At 39.5% G+C, this 16,264-nt stretch overlaps 1 protein-coding gene across 1 annotated transcript in view; it reads right to left on the reverse strand.

The window, feature by feature from the left end:
* ADCY5 (adenylate cyclase 5) overlaps positions 1–16,264 on the reverse strand; it is a 211,115-nt gene that overhangs the window by 65,495 nt on the left and 129,356 nt on the right. The window lies entirely within an intron of this gene.

Below are 16,264 nucleotides of genomic sequence, written 5' to 3' on the forward strand. Positions count from 1 at the left end.
GGGTCTATCCATTACCACTACAGCTGTAGGAGTCTGGCACTATTCCTCCCTGCCCACCTTTGTGAGAGAAATTTGCAAAAGCAACTGAAGCCAAAGAAGTGGTGCAACAGGAAAAAGAAACAATTAAAACTGTAAGGATTAAACCAAAAGACAACCTATTGTGTAGAGGCTGTATGCTTGTTGTGAGAGAAGGCAACAGAGTAATAAATTCTGGCACAGAGAGTTTGCAGTTTCATATGTGTATCTTGGGTCAGGCACACGGGACAGAGATTGAGTAAGATGGATCAAATCAAGTTTAGGATGCTTTGAGTCATATATTGCTCAGGTCTTTGTCGTGAATGGTGAAAGAATGAGTTCTTCATTGCTGTGTAAACTGCATCCAGCCTGTTCTTCCCTTGTGCCATGGATATCCAGTCAGATAATGATAGTTTTGTACTCCCTACCCAAAAAGCTGCAGTAATTCTGCATGCAGCTTTCATTTCAACTGAACCTTACTGTTTCCTAACTCTCTCCACTAGCTTCCCTAGCGTCCTGTCCTTTTGTGATTTGTTTACTCAGCAATTTTGGTAAGTCAGGATCTTCCCTCTAGAGAGTCACCACATAACGAAAGCATGACATGAGTGTATAAATGCCATAATTTAAAACATTAAGGAACACCTCTGCTTTTCCTATTGTTATATCATTTTCCCAAGCAGAGTAGGTGCCAAAATCTGCAGACTACTTCACTGAGATTCTGAGAAAGGACAAGTGACATCAGGTTCTGTAGACACAATGACTGTTCATGTTTGGGAGCTTACTAGAATCAATAATACTCAAGTGTCCATTTTCTGGGGAAACTGACTGCTGAAGAAGAGGAACCTGACACTTACTGCCCTTTCTGGAACAGTCAACATGAGTTGACTCATTGCCTCCTCATTTCTATACTTTTAAATTAATCAAGTAGTTGTGTTTTTAAAATGGGATGAAAGTGCAAAGGGAAATAGATCTAAAGCAAACAGAGAAACTTAAGTGTGCATACTTGTAATGGCCACTCTTAGAAATAACAATGCAACATCAGTGGAGAATAACTTTAAAATGCAGGCATAATCCTTAGTTAGTCTAAAGGCTAAGGTGACTGGTCACAGAAAATGGTACAGAACATTAACAGAAGCATCAACTTGTTATGTATCAGTAATAATAAAGTTAATAATAATAAATAATAATAAAGTTAATAATAAAATGTATGATGTTTTCAGTGAGAAGAGAGATTGGCCATAATTTCAGAATTAAATAAAAAGAAAAAATCCTGCAGGAAATTGAACTTGTTATCTGGTTACTGTACATTACATTAATACTCCTTAGCTGATAAGAAACAGTAATGAATAGATAACCTTGAGTCATGAATAAAGTTCTTTCAACTTGACGAGGGCCAGGAGTTAACATTGAAGGGTTTGTTTCCTTTTTAAGATGTGATCTGCTATCACATTGCAATTGATCAGAGGCACCTGAGCTGACATCTTGGTTTCCTCTGGTGACACAGAAAACTCCTGCTGCCATGCAAAAGCAATGTAAATATAATGACATTCTGTACAATTGGTATCACCAGTAAACCCACTCCTTAAAAGGTAGTTTAAATGAGCTCAGTAACTGAGTGTTTCTATGCAAAAATCATCCTTGAACAAGGAATATCAAATTCTGTGCATCTCTTCAGCCCCTAACATTCCACCAAATAACTTTTCATATCTCCAAATGCTTTGCATATGCAAGATAGCAAGCAGTGTTAAATCTACTTGATGACAGACTGTACTTCAGTATCAGAACATTTACACCACTTAAAAAAAAATTTATTATGTTGGTCAAGATACTAGCTACCAAGACACCTTGAGGCTAACCTTTGACAGCCCATCATTTGATTCTGTGATCATATACTTAGCTGGCTCCATCACAGTTTTTTTCTTTATAAAATAAAATAGAACATTACATCTCTAACTTCTTAAGCCTACACAAAGTCCTCAAGCTGGCATTAAGCAATTGTTGACATGTCACTGGTGCTAGAAGAACCACACCAGACTATTCTGCAAAGACAGCAGCATGATATATGAAGAAAATACATAAAAGAGTCCAAGTTCATGTGGGAAAACCATGGCAAAGGAGGAATGTGAATCCTCGCTGGAGACAGACGGATGTTGGTCTCTTCTCCCAGGCAAGCAGTACCAGAACAAGAGGACACAGTCTCAGGCTGCGCCAGGGGAGGTTCAGGCTGGATGTTAGAAAAAAGTTCTATACAGAAAGAGTGATTGCCCATTGGAATGGGCTGCCTGGGGAGGTGGTGGAGTCGCCATCACTGGAGGTTTTTAGGAGAAGACTTGACAGGGTGCTTGGTGCCATGGGTTAGTTGCTTGGGCGGTGTTGGATTGGTTGATGGGTTGGACGCGATGATTTTGAAGGTCTCTTCCAACCTGGTTTATTCTATGTATTCTATTCTATTCTCACCTCATGAGACCACAGAACATCTGCACTGGATCCTGGAGTAGAGGGAGTGGTGGGCAGGTCTGCCCACTGCATATGTAAGTCTTTTTAACTTCCCACTGAATCTCCCCTGATTTTTGCAATCACTGGTTTCTTCTCATAAGGAAGCAGGCATCTAATTCTAACTTGATTTCAGAGAATTACTGTAATTGCCACTATTAGAATAATACATCCACATATAAAGAAATGGCTTTCCCCCTGCATTTTCCATTGGAAAATTTAATTTCTGTGTTAATGCACAAAGATACTTTACTAAGGCATTTGCTTGCTGCTCTCAATATTCACAAAATATCATCTCCAAATGAAGTTCCCATAAACAGTTATTAGTTTACCTGTCAACTAATAACAATAAAATCAATAGAGTCTGACCAGATCTTTTCTATAGCATAGAAAAACACCTTAGGGACCGCTTCAAATATATTATGGTACTATGTCTCAGACTGTAAAAATGAGGAAAGTTGCTGTGCCAGAGCCTTACCTGATTTCTGTTCACTATGCCACTGCAGTGACAACAATTTTGAGTCAAAGATTAAAACTGACATTTGAAAGGACAGGATCAGTTCAGTTCAGAACAGCGGGTGTCACAGCTTCAAAACACTCCTGTATATTAATCTGTTGTACACACACCATACAGCTTCAAGCAAGGAGTGAAACTGAAGACACAGCTGCTGGAGTCCCAACATTATGGTGGTGGTGGTTCACAAAGCTGCATGAAATGGAGTTAGTGTTGTGGAGGGCACGTGCCTATCTGAAGGCTAACATAGCTGGCAATAAAATGTGGCTAATGAGTCACAGCACAAAAAGTTTGGGACTTTTCCTGTAGGGGATTCAGGGAAGTGAGAGCTAAATTCAACTGCAAAACAGGAAGAAGTGTGGCTTCACGTGTAATGTCTTCTATACTCTAAATGTTAACAACAACACTACTCCTGTCCCTAGCATTCAGGTTTCTAAACAGATACCTTGGATTAGAGTAATCTGCTCTTCCAGATAGGAGCAGGCATGACTGCAGTAAAGTGCTTCTAAAACGACATACCCATGCTTTCCCTCAGGGGGCTGTACTGTAGCTGCATGAAGTAAGGTGGTGCAAGTTTCCAGTGTGAACAGGCCCCAAGGCTGGCAGGCAGATCCAGAGCCGTGGAGAGGGGAGCGGAAGGAAACAACGCAGGCAAACAAAACACAAACCGTAAAGATTTTGAGCAAACTGGAATTTGGAGGATGTACACTAAGACAAATAGCAGCTGTGGTATTTGATGTTTGTTTAGCTCCTGTAGTTCAGATATCAAGAGATGATTCTCTGTTTCAAAGTATAAAGTCACTCTCCGGAAACCTGAAAATGCTAAGTACAGCAACTCTATTTCTTACGTACCACAACAAACAAACTTGCAAAGGAGCTGGATTCTGAAAGCCAGTGTAAGAAAGATAAAAAAAAAAGGGGAGGGGGGGGAGAAAGCAGCAGCCCACTCAGTGTCAAATGCTGGTAGGTTCTGTGCTAAATAGCAGATGATTCTTACTGAATAACTGCCCCAGATTTAGCAAACAATACAGGGAACAAAAATAGAAACCTATTTACATATGGCTGTTAATAACTTTATTTATAGTGTCACAGCTACAGCACAATAACTGCAGCCATAGCTTGACTTGAAAGCCATTCATTGTGGAAGAGTCAGACAGATACTGTTTTCTCAGTCCTTATGCAACTGAAAATAAATCCTGCTGACAACAGCCAGTTACCAGAATCCTTACAAACAGAACCAGAAAAAGTTAACAGCAATGAAAGGAAAAAAGCAAATAATCCTGAGATCCTGCTGGCCTGTGCCCCTCCTGGTTACTTCAGACATGCTGTGGTTAATCAAGGACCACTGAGGCTAGAAAACCCAGGAGATAAGTTGTCACTTCAGTTTGAGCCTCATGACAGCAGCTTACAGGCATACTCGACTGGATTTTTTTGGTTTGGTTTGTTGGTTGGTGTTTCGTTTGGTTCGTTGGTTTTTGTTTGTTTGGGGTGGGGAGGCAGAGGTGGCTTTTTAAACAAGAAATGCAGACAGGGCTCAGACTAAGTCCACAGCTACAATAAAACCAGATGTGTCTGGCATTTAAGAACATCCCTACCACATTTGCACTGCCCAGTACATGACTGTAGCCAAATCTTTGCTGGGACTCCATATCCTGCCAGCTAAAATACCACTGGCCTGTCACAACAGACTGGCATATCAGAAATGCACACAGAGATTTGTATCCCTGATTACTTCATATTCTGCAAATGCCTGCTATATAGAAGCAAATGGAATAAGAATGCAAGCAAAGAAACTGTCTCTTAAGACCCTTCAAATGAAAAGAGAGAAAACAGGAATCTGGTTTTTCCTCTGCCTGAATCCACCCAGGACAATAGGCTATATTGGATTGGGAACAGGGCTGCCCTCAAGACCTCCTGCTGCCACATTCATTACATATAAAATAATTAGAGCGATTAGAGGCAGAGACAGCAGCACCTTGATCTGCCCTGCTGATGATGGCATGCTCCATGACACGGGACAGTAGGATTCAAGCTGCTGCTTTGGGGTTTGATTCTTTTATGTAAAAAATGAAACACGAGTTAACAAAAGAGAATGCAGATGCCTTCTTTGTTTAGGGCCTCTCCTAGAAGATGTGGCCTCAAATGCCCTCTGGCACATAGGAAAACTGAATCTGGATAACCTACACTAGCATGTGGGTCAAGCCTCCGTGACCCAGGATGAACATGGCACACCTCATCACTGGTGCCTCCTTCAGATCTTCACTATCTTTGTGTTTTACTTTCTGCCACCTGCAAAGTCAGCTGAATTAATTATTTGCTCTGGGTTTTCATTTTAGTGAGAAACAGAAAGATGCCCGTTTGGCATGGCAATCCAGCTGAAATGTAGCACTAATTCCCCCTGGAGATACAGCAGCCAACAGTGACAAGAAGTCCTGAGCACAGAAAGTGCATGTGTTTGTGCAGACTCCCTGCTTGTTCCTTCTGCACAACTCCTCTGCTGTGCAGGCAGGACAGAGCCTTCAAGGTCTAGTTGTTAGGACATGTCTGCAGCAGAAGCCAGGCATTTCTGAGCTCTAATCAGCCTTGCTACCCAGTCGGATTTAAAAAATCACAGTCAATCTCTGCCTCTCCATCCCCAGTCCTAACCTCCCCAGGGGGGTTGACTGGTATCAGTGGATACTTACACAAGAGTTTCTGAGTGTATAAGGCACAAAAAATTGGAAGCAGGTGTTTCTAGGCAGTGCTCATTACTCAGCAAGATGACTTAGAATTTGTTCAGTTATTAATAACATAACAAATGTTGTCTGATATACTTAATGGAAAAATATAAAGTTGTACACCATGACAGGCAACAAAATACAGCTTAAATACAGCTTTTGTGATCCTCCACTAGAAATGATTCCTGAATCTGCAGCAAAAATAACCTCAAAAAGATGAAAGAATACACAAAAGACATTTACATAAAGCACTGAATGCATATACTTAAGTGACACCTACTGATCTAATGAATACTAATGAAGTCCATACTGGGTTTCTGCATTACAAAACTGTAGCCCTGGATGACTGTCATCAGATGCCATTTTATCATGGATTTACTAGAAATATGAAGCATTTTCTTCCTCCTGCCATCCTATGGTATCCTCAGGAATAGAATATCCCCCAAATCACTTATTTCGTTCTTAAATACAGTCTTAGTTTTGTACAGGTGTTTTCCAATATTATTTCCTCTCCTCTCCTTACCCCCACAGTTGTTTTCAGGCTTTCAGAGAAGATGCCATTTTCAATTTACTGCTTCCACCATTACATAGTTTCAAAGAAAAGGAGCTGTGCAGGTAAATCATAACAGCAATTTCAAGTTTCCTTGGCTTGGCGAGACATTTGCAAACAATTCCAATTTCAATAATAACATTTTGTTCGGTTTCTATGTGAAAATGAGAAAAAGTACTGGATCTTAAAAACAGAGTATCATTTACCATTCCTATTCTGCAACACAACTTTATCTGTACGTTAGATCTGGAATGCTAAACTGACCTGCTGGCTGCTGTTCTGCAGAAGGAAAGATTCTTAAGGAAGAAAGGCGAAGACAATGTGGGGATTTCCTCCATTTTAATAGAAAGAAAGTAAAACTATTAAATCAATAGGCCTCTTTTTCTCTTGCCTGGAAAGAAAAAGAATCTCACATAGGGGCTTACAGTAGTTTTGAATGCAATCCAGAACAAAAGGTTCCAAATGAAACAGAGTAATTATACTTTTATGGATCAGCATTTGGCTTCTGTCAAACCCTGATCTGTAGCTACAATTGCTCAAGTTCCCCTGAGCAGAAGCCAAAGTTTTGTTTGCTTTATTCTACAAATTAATTCTTACTAGCTCATGCTTTGGAAACAGCCACAGCAGAAAGCAGCAGTGCATTGATGTGCATGCTTCTGAGATTGGATATTCTACAACTAGAACTGCTACGGCACAGAGCCATCCACTATCTAAAACTGTATGCATCTGTGTTCCATTCTCTTATCTTCTTTCCTCCAGTCATTACTAATAGTTGCTAAATTTGCCCCTTGTTTTCCAAGGTTGTTTTGTCTTTCCCAAGTTTTTTGCCTACTGTCCCACCTCACAAATATCTCATCAGCTTTGCAACATACAGCTCTCATTCCCTTCATGCCCCAGGATATTACAAATCATCTTTCCAAGTTCCTGCTGCTTTCAGCACTAATGTATGGGTCTGCCAGGCCTCCCAGATAACAGAAATTAAGTAGCATTAGAAGAAGGAGTGTTGTCCCAGTAACCTATTAGCAACACATTCCTCACAAAGAGTAGGAAATGGAGCCAGTACTCTGATAGTAAAGAATCATGCTTGAAGAAAACCACCCAAACCACCAACAAAACACCATGTCATGAGCTGACATGGTGGGGACCAGCAAACTGCCAGTATTACACCTCTGCTGGAAAAAGTCCCCACTGCCTCACACATTTAACCTTCCTCTTCATGTGGGAGGGCAAATTGTGCTTCCAGATGCTCTGTACAGCTACTAATGGGAACAAACAGGCATAAACAGGTGATCTTGCAACTGAACAAACCCATGGTCATACAGGCTTCTGCATACCATTTACTGGGGAGACTTCAGGAGGCTAGGAGAGAATGTTCTGCTGCCAGTCACACAGATCCAAGTTTCACAGGAAGTCACTGTACTAGGTTTTTGGGCTTGAGGGTTAGATCTGAAAAACTGGAGCTGAGGCAGCCAATGATTCTCCTACATACTGAAGAGATTCATTGATTTAGACTCAGAGAGGGACATGTTAATGGTTAAGAACATCCTTAGAACTTTTCAGTGCCTTTGAGAGCCTCAGATATTTGCCAAACACACATACAGCAGCCAGAGAGATCCCTGCTGGCCATGGTGTCAGGGAAGAGAACATCTGTATTCCTGTATTTTGTTTGGTTTTCAAATCCTCTCACATACACTTCTTTCCAGTTTCTGAAAACCTTTGAACTCCCCAAGTCCTCAGAACCTACATGATCTTACAAATCCTTATTCCCACCACTTAAAACTGTATGCGTCTTTCTAGGGCTTTGTAACAGAGACATAAACAGACAGTGAAAAAAATCTCAGCTTTCTAAAAAGGGCTTCTCTATCACTCCACAAGGCCAAAGCCCTGCCACCGGTGTGTGCATGCTGAAATTCATCTGGTCTTCCGCCTCCTTTACTGTTCTGCGCAGTCTGTTGCTTCCCATTTCTGTTGGCTCTGTTTCTGAAGTGACCAGTTCTTAGCCCGGTTTTGTACAAAAACACCATTTCTGGAATTATGCAGTGCGCACAGTTGGTACCAGTATCTCCCTAACTTTTTACCACTTAATAACATGCAAAATTAATAGAAAAGAGAAAGTTAAAAAAAATATGCTGTGGCTTTCAGTTACTGGAGGACACAGACTCAAGCTAGCAATGCATTAACTTGAGTCACAGGATACCAGCTCACTTGAGAGCTCTTTCCACTAATTGGTCTCTTCTTCATTTCTCTAGTGTCAAAATTATACATAAACCCACAAGAACAGATGCACAAATTAGCAGCAATTGTTGAGGGATATTAATATAGTATAAGACAAGAGAAGTTAATCCATCCCCATCCAAAACTCTGCCTCTGTTTTACAGCATCTGTGAGAGGGCTTTAAATAGTTTTACAAAGTTCAGTGCATTACAGAATAAAAAGTTTAACTGATTTTTGCTTTTAAGTCATTCTAGTTTAAGGAGGAAGCAAAAAGGTGGGATAATTTTAACAAGAACCTCTTCAAATGTTACATAAACTCAATGTTCTTAAAACCACTTTGCATGTTAACTACACGACAAAGCAGCTCATTAACTGAAATTTAAGCAAGTTTGTACAAGTAGGTCATTAAAAAAGGAAAGTTTTGGTCTAAGACGACTCAATTTTTCTTGTTCAAGTCCATAGAATCATAGAATCAATAAGATTGGAAAGGACCTCAAAGATCATCAAGTCCAACCTGTCACCACAGACCTCATGACTACTAAACCATGGCACCAAGTGCCACGTCCAATCCCCTCTTGAACACCTCCAGGGATGGTGAGTCCACCACCTCCCTGGGCAGCCCATTCCAATGGCTAACAACTCTCTCCATGAAGAACTTTCTCCTCAAGAGAACACTGGGGAGGGATTAGTTTAATAAACATATTTTGATGCATTTTTTTTTTACTATAAATTTGATATATTTGTTTTTGCTATTAGGCCAATCAGCAACAAGAAATAATTAAAGAAATAATAATTTGCTTTTGTTACTGTTGAAGAAAAAAGAAAATACAAATAAACATAATGAATTATTATAGTGCTATGTAAACTTCTTCAGGCACCTTCATTATTCTCTCCAAATTACTATTTACTGTATTTCATCATTAAGACATCTAACAATCCTCAATCCATCACCTTGTGAACTCAACAGGCCCTTCTGTAAACTCAGAACAGCAGAGTGTGAATTATACATCACAGGCCCTTCGTAATTGCTGGTGGCTGCAGATCTGCAGTCACCTGGCCTGCTCACTTTGGAGATGTTCTCTTTATTACAACACACATGTTTATGTAGTGCACCCAGCAGGATGCCTTGCAGCCAGTTATTTATCTCTTTTGTTCTTCAGAGGGTACAAGGCTTTCTCGTGGCCCTGAAGACACCAGGAGTTCTCAGTAGGGACCAAGATCACAACATATTCCCAGTTCAAAAAGAAAGATCTGCAGACAGCCAAATACTTAACCAAGCTGGCATGCCAATACTTAACCAAGGGTGCTACCTATTTGGCATAAAAGCTTTCAAGACTGAACCATCAGAACATACATATTTCAAAGAGGGTGTGATCTTGGGTTGAAACACCTGCTTTAATATTAATGTCCTAATTTATCACATAGATTTGATGTCAAATTCAGCTGTAACAATGGCTGCAAAACAACCAAATTCCTTTACATGTGGATTTTGGCTTGAATGCCTTTCTCCAAAAGACCCTGATTTTTCCTCTCAACACCAACAAATTGGCTAAGAAGAGTCAAGTGATTTGTGGTAGTATGAGCAGAGTAAGTCACCTTTACCCATGAATGAAACCTAGTTTGGTGCTACATTAAAAATTGTTGGTAACTTAAAAATAAAGAAATAATTTTAACCACTGGAAAATGAAAAAGCCACAATTCACTCACAGGTGAAGTTTCCAGGCGCTGGCTCTTGACAGGGAAACAAGAGCTCCCATGTAGGTAAAATTCACTGCTGTCATTTGTGGAAAGGTGTGGGAAGGCTGATCATTTCCTTCCCACTCACTTTTCTCAGCCTACAGCCTCAACCAGAAGGTACGACAATTAAATGCTGGGGGCCCCTAAACCCACATGAAACCCACAGTTTCTCCCCACCTACCTGCAAAAATAACCTTCTCTAATCTACTTGTAGGCATATGCCTTGAATGAAGAAAAGGAGGCAGAAGTCTTGCTAAGATTTGATGCTGAGAAACAATGAATCATCCCACGAATGCATTTTGGGAGGAGATTGAAGCTCACAGACTGTCAGAACAGCACTAGGAAGCAATACATGGATAAAACCTGCTCTTGGGCTTCCTCCTGTTTAATGCTGTTCTTCCTCTTCCTCAAACATAAACATGATTTTTGTTGTGTCAGCCCTCCAAAAGGGGAGAAGATAAGAAATGAGATAGATTATACAATAAATACTAAAACCAGATACTGCTCCTGTCTTTTCTGGGAAATGAGGCATTCCACAAAATTTAAAGCTGCATAAATTCTGGCTGAGACAAGAGATTTGGGGAATCTTTGAAAATATCCATGGAAGAACTGCCAGAAATTAATATACACCCTACTGTAAAATTAAACTGGTTTCTGCTTACCTTCAATAACCTCTTCAAAAAGCCTGAAAACAGAATTGGGATGAGCTCCTAACAAAACCAGGCCACTGGCATAACTACCTCCAAAGGAAACACTCAGTCTGACCTGGGTTTGATAGGATATGCCTCGTTATAAGCCTACTTAGCATTTCAAAAGGTCCCATTAGCAAGCCAGGAAAAACAGCCTCATGCCTATACTCAACAAGAAGAACATACAATTGAGCAGCACTTTGCTTTGGCAAGGCACAGTACGGCACTAATATGTCCAGTTACACCGATATCCTTGGAGCTGCGATCAGAGCTCAGCTTCGTACCACATACATTGGTAAGTATTTTAACATGAAGAAACATTAAGACAAGATGTCCTGTGTGCAAGGACAGTGAGAGGAGGAAGAAAGAATATGCTTGCTTGGTGGAAATTTTCACAGATTTTGTAGAATAAAATTACATAGAACCTTGCAATCTAAGAATTTAACACACTTCATAAGCATCAAATTAATCATCATAACACCTGTAAGACAGAGAGGTCAAGCTGAAATGGCTGGTTTGAATATACTGATGCTCAGCCAAAGTGCAACTATTTGGTCATTTTTAAGGGGAGAATTTTTGCACTTACACTGTAATTAAATCAGAAAAGTAGTTAACAATGTTTTTTTGTTTACAAAGCTGAAAGCAAATGGACTGCTTCATTTCTGTAAATGGTTTAGTTCAAGTTGTCAAGATGTTTAAAATCCCTCAGATAGGTTAACATTGAGTACATGATTCATAAGAATTATGAGAAGGGGAGAGAAGAGGAAACTCACTTTCACTGTGCTTGGATGCCAGCCCTAAAATAAGCTTCTTGAAACAGTTCATCAAAATAATTTCAATGACAAAGCCAACCTTTATCCCTTCACACAGGACTTCAAACTTCCTTTTATAGCACAGGGATTACTATATTTGTCCAAACCTAGATAACATTAAAGCCATTATCACTGCACTGTGATACTATAAATAGCAATACTAATGTACAACATTTAAAATTCTGCCTGGGAAGGATAACAGATAAACAATATTATCTATGTGTATTTTAGGATTTGTCTATCAGACACAATCTCATTCATGATAACATGAACCAATTTAGTTACATAATTAACCTTGTTGTTTACCCAAAATTACTTGCAATGTCTTGGGAACTCCTTTCCTGATTGCATTTGACAATAGACTTTATATTTAACACACACACACACACGTATGTGGGAAAGGTCAAATCACACTCTGAGGTTCTGGATTTGGCGAAGTTAACTCTCATTCAATAAATCTGGACAGGAAATGCTTTCATTCTCTGTTAAAAGGCTCTGTTCATTTGCATCAGAAAAGAGTGTATTAAGTCTAAGCCTCTTCATCTTAGTTTCATCATCACCCTGAATAATCCTGAAACAAATTTTCCTGCCAAAAATTGTCAGAAAATTATATTTTTGTTATGGATAAGTTTGTTTCTGAACTTTACTTTCCATAACAATAAGCAGGAGATTATGAACTCATCCACAGGAAGTCCTGATAGGGCTCTAAAAAGATTTTCTTCTACACATTCAGGTCAGAAAGACCACTGTATTTTGCATAAAAACATCATATTTACCCAAACCGAAAGACAGCCCTCCCTCTGAGAGAAGTGTAACACAGTAAGCAATATCATGGCAGAATTGCCCCTTATTAAAGTATCATGGCTGTGTTTTACAGAGCTACTACTGGCACCTGAAAAAGAAATAATTTCTGCTTAAGTTTTAGATTGATTTCTTTTTTTCTTAAAAGAAAGAATTTAACACACTTAGTGTAACCACTAAGAAAAGAAAAAAAGAGAAGAGAAGAGAAGAGAAGAGAAAGAAGAGAAGAGAAGAGAAGAGAAGAGAAGAGAAGAGAAGAGAAGAGAAGAGAAGAGAAGAGAAGAGAAGAGAAGAGAAGAGAAGAGAAGAGAAGAGAAGAGAGAAAAGAGAAGAGAAAAGAGAAGAGAAGAGGAAAGAAGAGAAGAGAAAAGAAGAGAAGAGAAAAGAAGAGAAGAGAAGAGAAGAGAAAAGAAAAGAAGAGAAAAGAAAAGATGAGAAAAGAAGAGAAAAGAGGAAAAAAAAAAAAAGAAAAGGAAAGGAAAAGAAAAAAAAAGGCAGCATGTAACCTAGTAGCTAAAACTAAGCATACCACAGCAGAATCGGTCATTTAAAGACTATTCAATTTAAAACAGGAAACCCACTCCCCAAACACAGTAACTTCACATAATTTTAGAATAACATTTTCTGCTGGTAGAGTGGTTTAGGGCTTTTTTTTTAATTAAAATTAGAGATGGTCCCAAAAGCCCAGAACAAATCATCCCTGCAAGTTAAAATATTGAAGCCTGTCTAGAACAGAATATAGTAAACCACTTCTCCCCCACAAAAGGTCAAACCAGGCTAAGTGCAAGAGGCTGTGGTCCTGTGCATCCTGAGTTCAAAGGGCCAAAGCTAAACCCAGCTGGGAAGGAAATGTCCAGTGTCAGTGAGGCTCATTATTTTCATGTTGACTGCAAAATCAGCGAGCAACCCCACTTTGCAGACCCAGTAAAAACAAAGATCTCAAGCTTGAAGCGTGACAACTGTAATCAAACTTCTAAATTGATAGCGAATGAAACTTCCCATCTGTTATACTTTTATTTATAATATACCTTTTTAACTGATCTGTGAGAGTGGGAAAGGGGAATCACTGGATACAGCTGATGGAGGAGGGAGACCTGCACCTCTATGCTGACCCACAGAGCTTTCCACTTCTATAAACTGTGGAGGAAATGCTCCTGCCCATAAATCATCAACAGGAAGCCAGATTCAATGGCTGGGCACAGAACCCTTGCACCGACTTCACATACTTCTCAATTGCCTTGACACAATAACCTTTAGCTCATAAAAACTTGGATCTTATGACATTTTTGAATAGTGACTAAAGCAAAACAAAATTGCTAAGAGTGTTCTCCTCTCCAAAGCCTTCCCTTGAGCATTTTCCCATGAAAAGTAAAGAGCATGCTTATTTTTATTCAGCCATTTCATTAATCCACATCAAGACACTATCCTCCCCAACCAGTGTGTTTCTGTGCACATGTAAATGCCTCTAAATCATCAGCAGTCATTCCCACTAGAGGTGGTTTCAGTGCACCCAGGCAAGAGCAAAGGCTCCATGCTGAACTCCTAGTGTGAAATGAGTCATTTGTTCCCAATCATGTTTCCTTTTTTCAATATTCGTACTTAGTTATTCATTTCCCTAAAGTACATGAAGATGAGATGTTCCTAAATTACTTTCCATTTGCTCTCAGTACATATACTGTCTTACTCCTATTTCTTATCTCCCTTTTCCATGATCTCAGTGGGCTTTGATTTAGGGCCTAGTAGGAACAAAGCTCATGCTTTGAGGAAGATATCATTTAAATTGTTTCCCTTTGCAAGATCTTTCCAGATCTCGGCCTCCCTTCACTTGGCAACAGTCAGTACCTGTAAGGGCTTGATTCCTAAACACTCATACCATGATGAACAACATTAAAGCTACTTTTAGGCTGCAGAAGTGTTTGTATTATTCAGTAAATATGCGAGATGAGAAAATTAAATGTGTGTAAGCTTTCTGTTAGCTACCCATCAGGACAGTCTCAGGAACTGATTGGTGTTTATACCCATTCATGTAAACAGACTTCACCTTTTATGTTACTTCACAACCATAACTGAAAATCACAGCAAACTGTTTTCTCTCTCTGTACTCTGGGTCATGCATAATTTTTTTGTTGTGCCTTTTGAGATCTCCGTATCTCCATAGCAGCCACTATACTGGGGCTATTTTTTCCAATCACAACCTCTCCATCATATTCCCCTCTCCCTTTAAAACTTAATTTGCAAATTCAGTTTATTATTTTTTACTTAGTAATATAGCTAAAACTTAAATTATTGCTTCAAAGAGATAATCACCTTTACTAAGTTTTGACTATATCAAACAACTTTCAAACCTGCAAGTAATAAGTATGGAAACTGATGTGAAAGACAGTGATACCATACATGTAATATCTAACATGACTGTCAAGCTGACCTTTCAGCACTGGAAAAAAGTGATTTCTCTACTGAGAAAATTCACAAACAACATCTATCAAAAAAGATCTACACACCTTCTTGAACAAGCCAGTACCATTAAGGGATATATGAATGCAGACACAAAACTTAATCTAATGCACTGTAGCACATACTCTGCTGAGGGCACTCTGGATGGCCTCTTCTGCTCACCTTCATCACCATATGTGTATTCTTTATTTTTCATCACTGAACTATTATTGTCTTTCACATCTGAGAATGCTTTTTCAGATGTTCACCTGTTTACTTAGTCATGATCAAAAATATGAAGGCCTGAACAGATTCGCCCTGATTTCATTGAGTTTTGTATCAAACTCTATGCTCAGCAGTGAGCCATCTCTTCCTAGTAGTCTGCTTGCACATTACCTCTCCCTGCAACCCTCAATGCTAAGGAAATGTCTTTGAAGGCTTCAGAGTTTCATGTGACTTTCACTGCATCAACTATTGGAGATTATGATGGGCACTGTATATTAGAGACGCACTTTTATTTGCTGATCATCAGGTATCAGAAAATGTAATTCACCAACATATATGAGAGAGAAGACTATGCAAGCAGTTTACAGAAAAACCTCTTGTCAGAAGTAGAGATGGAGAGAAGAAGAAAGGAAGCTTGCTTTGACTCATTAAAAGCATATATAGACTCATGGAGCTGTTACACAGTCCCAGGATTTGGCTTAGAAGAGACGTAAGTGATCCCCAAAGAGGTCAGGTACAACAATGGAAGTAAAATGCATCAAGACTAAGTTAACTTTGCAACTGCAGCCTACAGAGATAGACTTTAACACCTCTTTCCCTGGGAAATGGACAGTGGAACATGGTACTGTTCAGAAATTTATGGGGCTGAACTACCCCAGCAACACAGACTGGGTTTGAGTTTGCATGACTTGCCAGAGATTGGATATCAATTTATTTGGCTCATTGAGGCAGACCAAGGAGCAACACATCACTGGGTGATTGAGCAGGTGCCAAGTGCTGCCACTAATGGATCCCTCTGTAATTTCAGACTGGCAGAGACCACACCATGTGAATTTTACCTCAGCTGGGCTCTGCAATTCACTCCACAACAATCTTAACTTTCATCCCCACCATGGCTTATCAGAACAGTGCATGTAACTGTCCAAATATAACTACACCCAAATTTATCACCTCAAAATCACTGACACTCATTCTAGGAAAGGAAGGGGGAAAAAAAATCTAAAGAACAAGATCAGTTGAAGTTGCTTCTCAAAGAAGATGTTGCAGGAATGTGGCAACCTATA

Source organism: Dryobates pubescens, chromosome 2 (genome assembly GCF_014839835.1).
Source record: "Dryobates pubescens isolate bDryPub1 chromosome 2, bDryPub1.pri, whole genome shotgun sequence".
NCBI lineage: Eukaryota > Metazoa > Chordata > Aves > Piciformes > Picidae > Dryobates > Dryobates pubescens.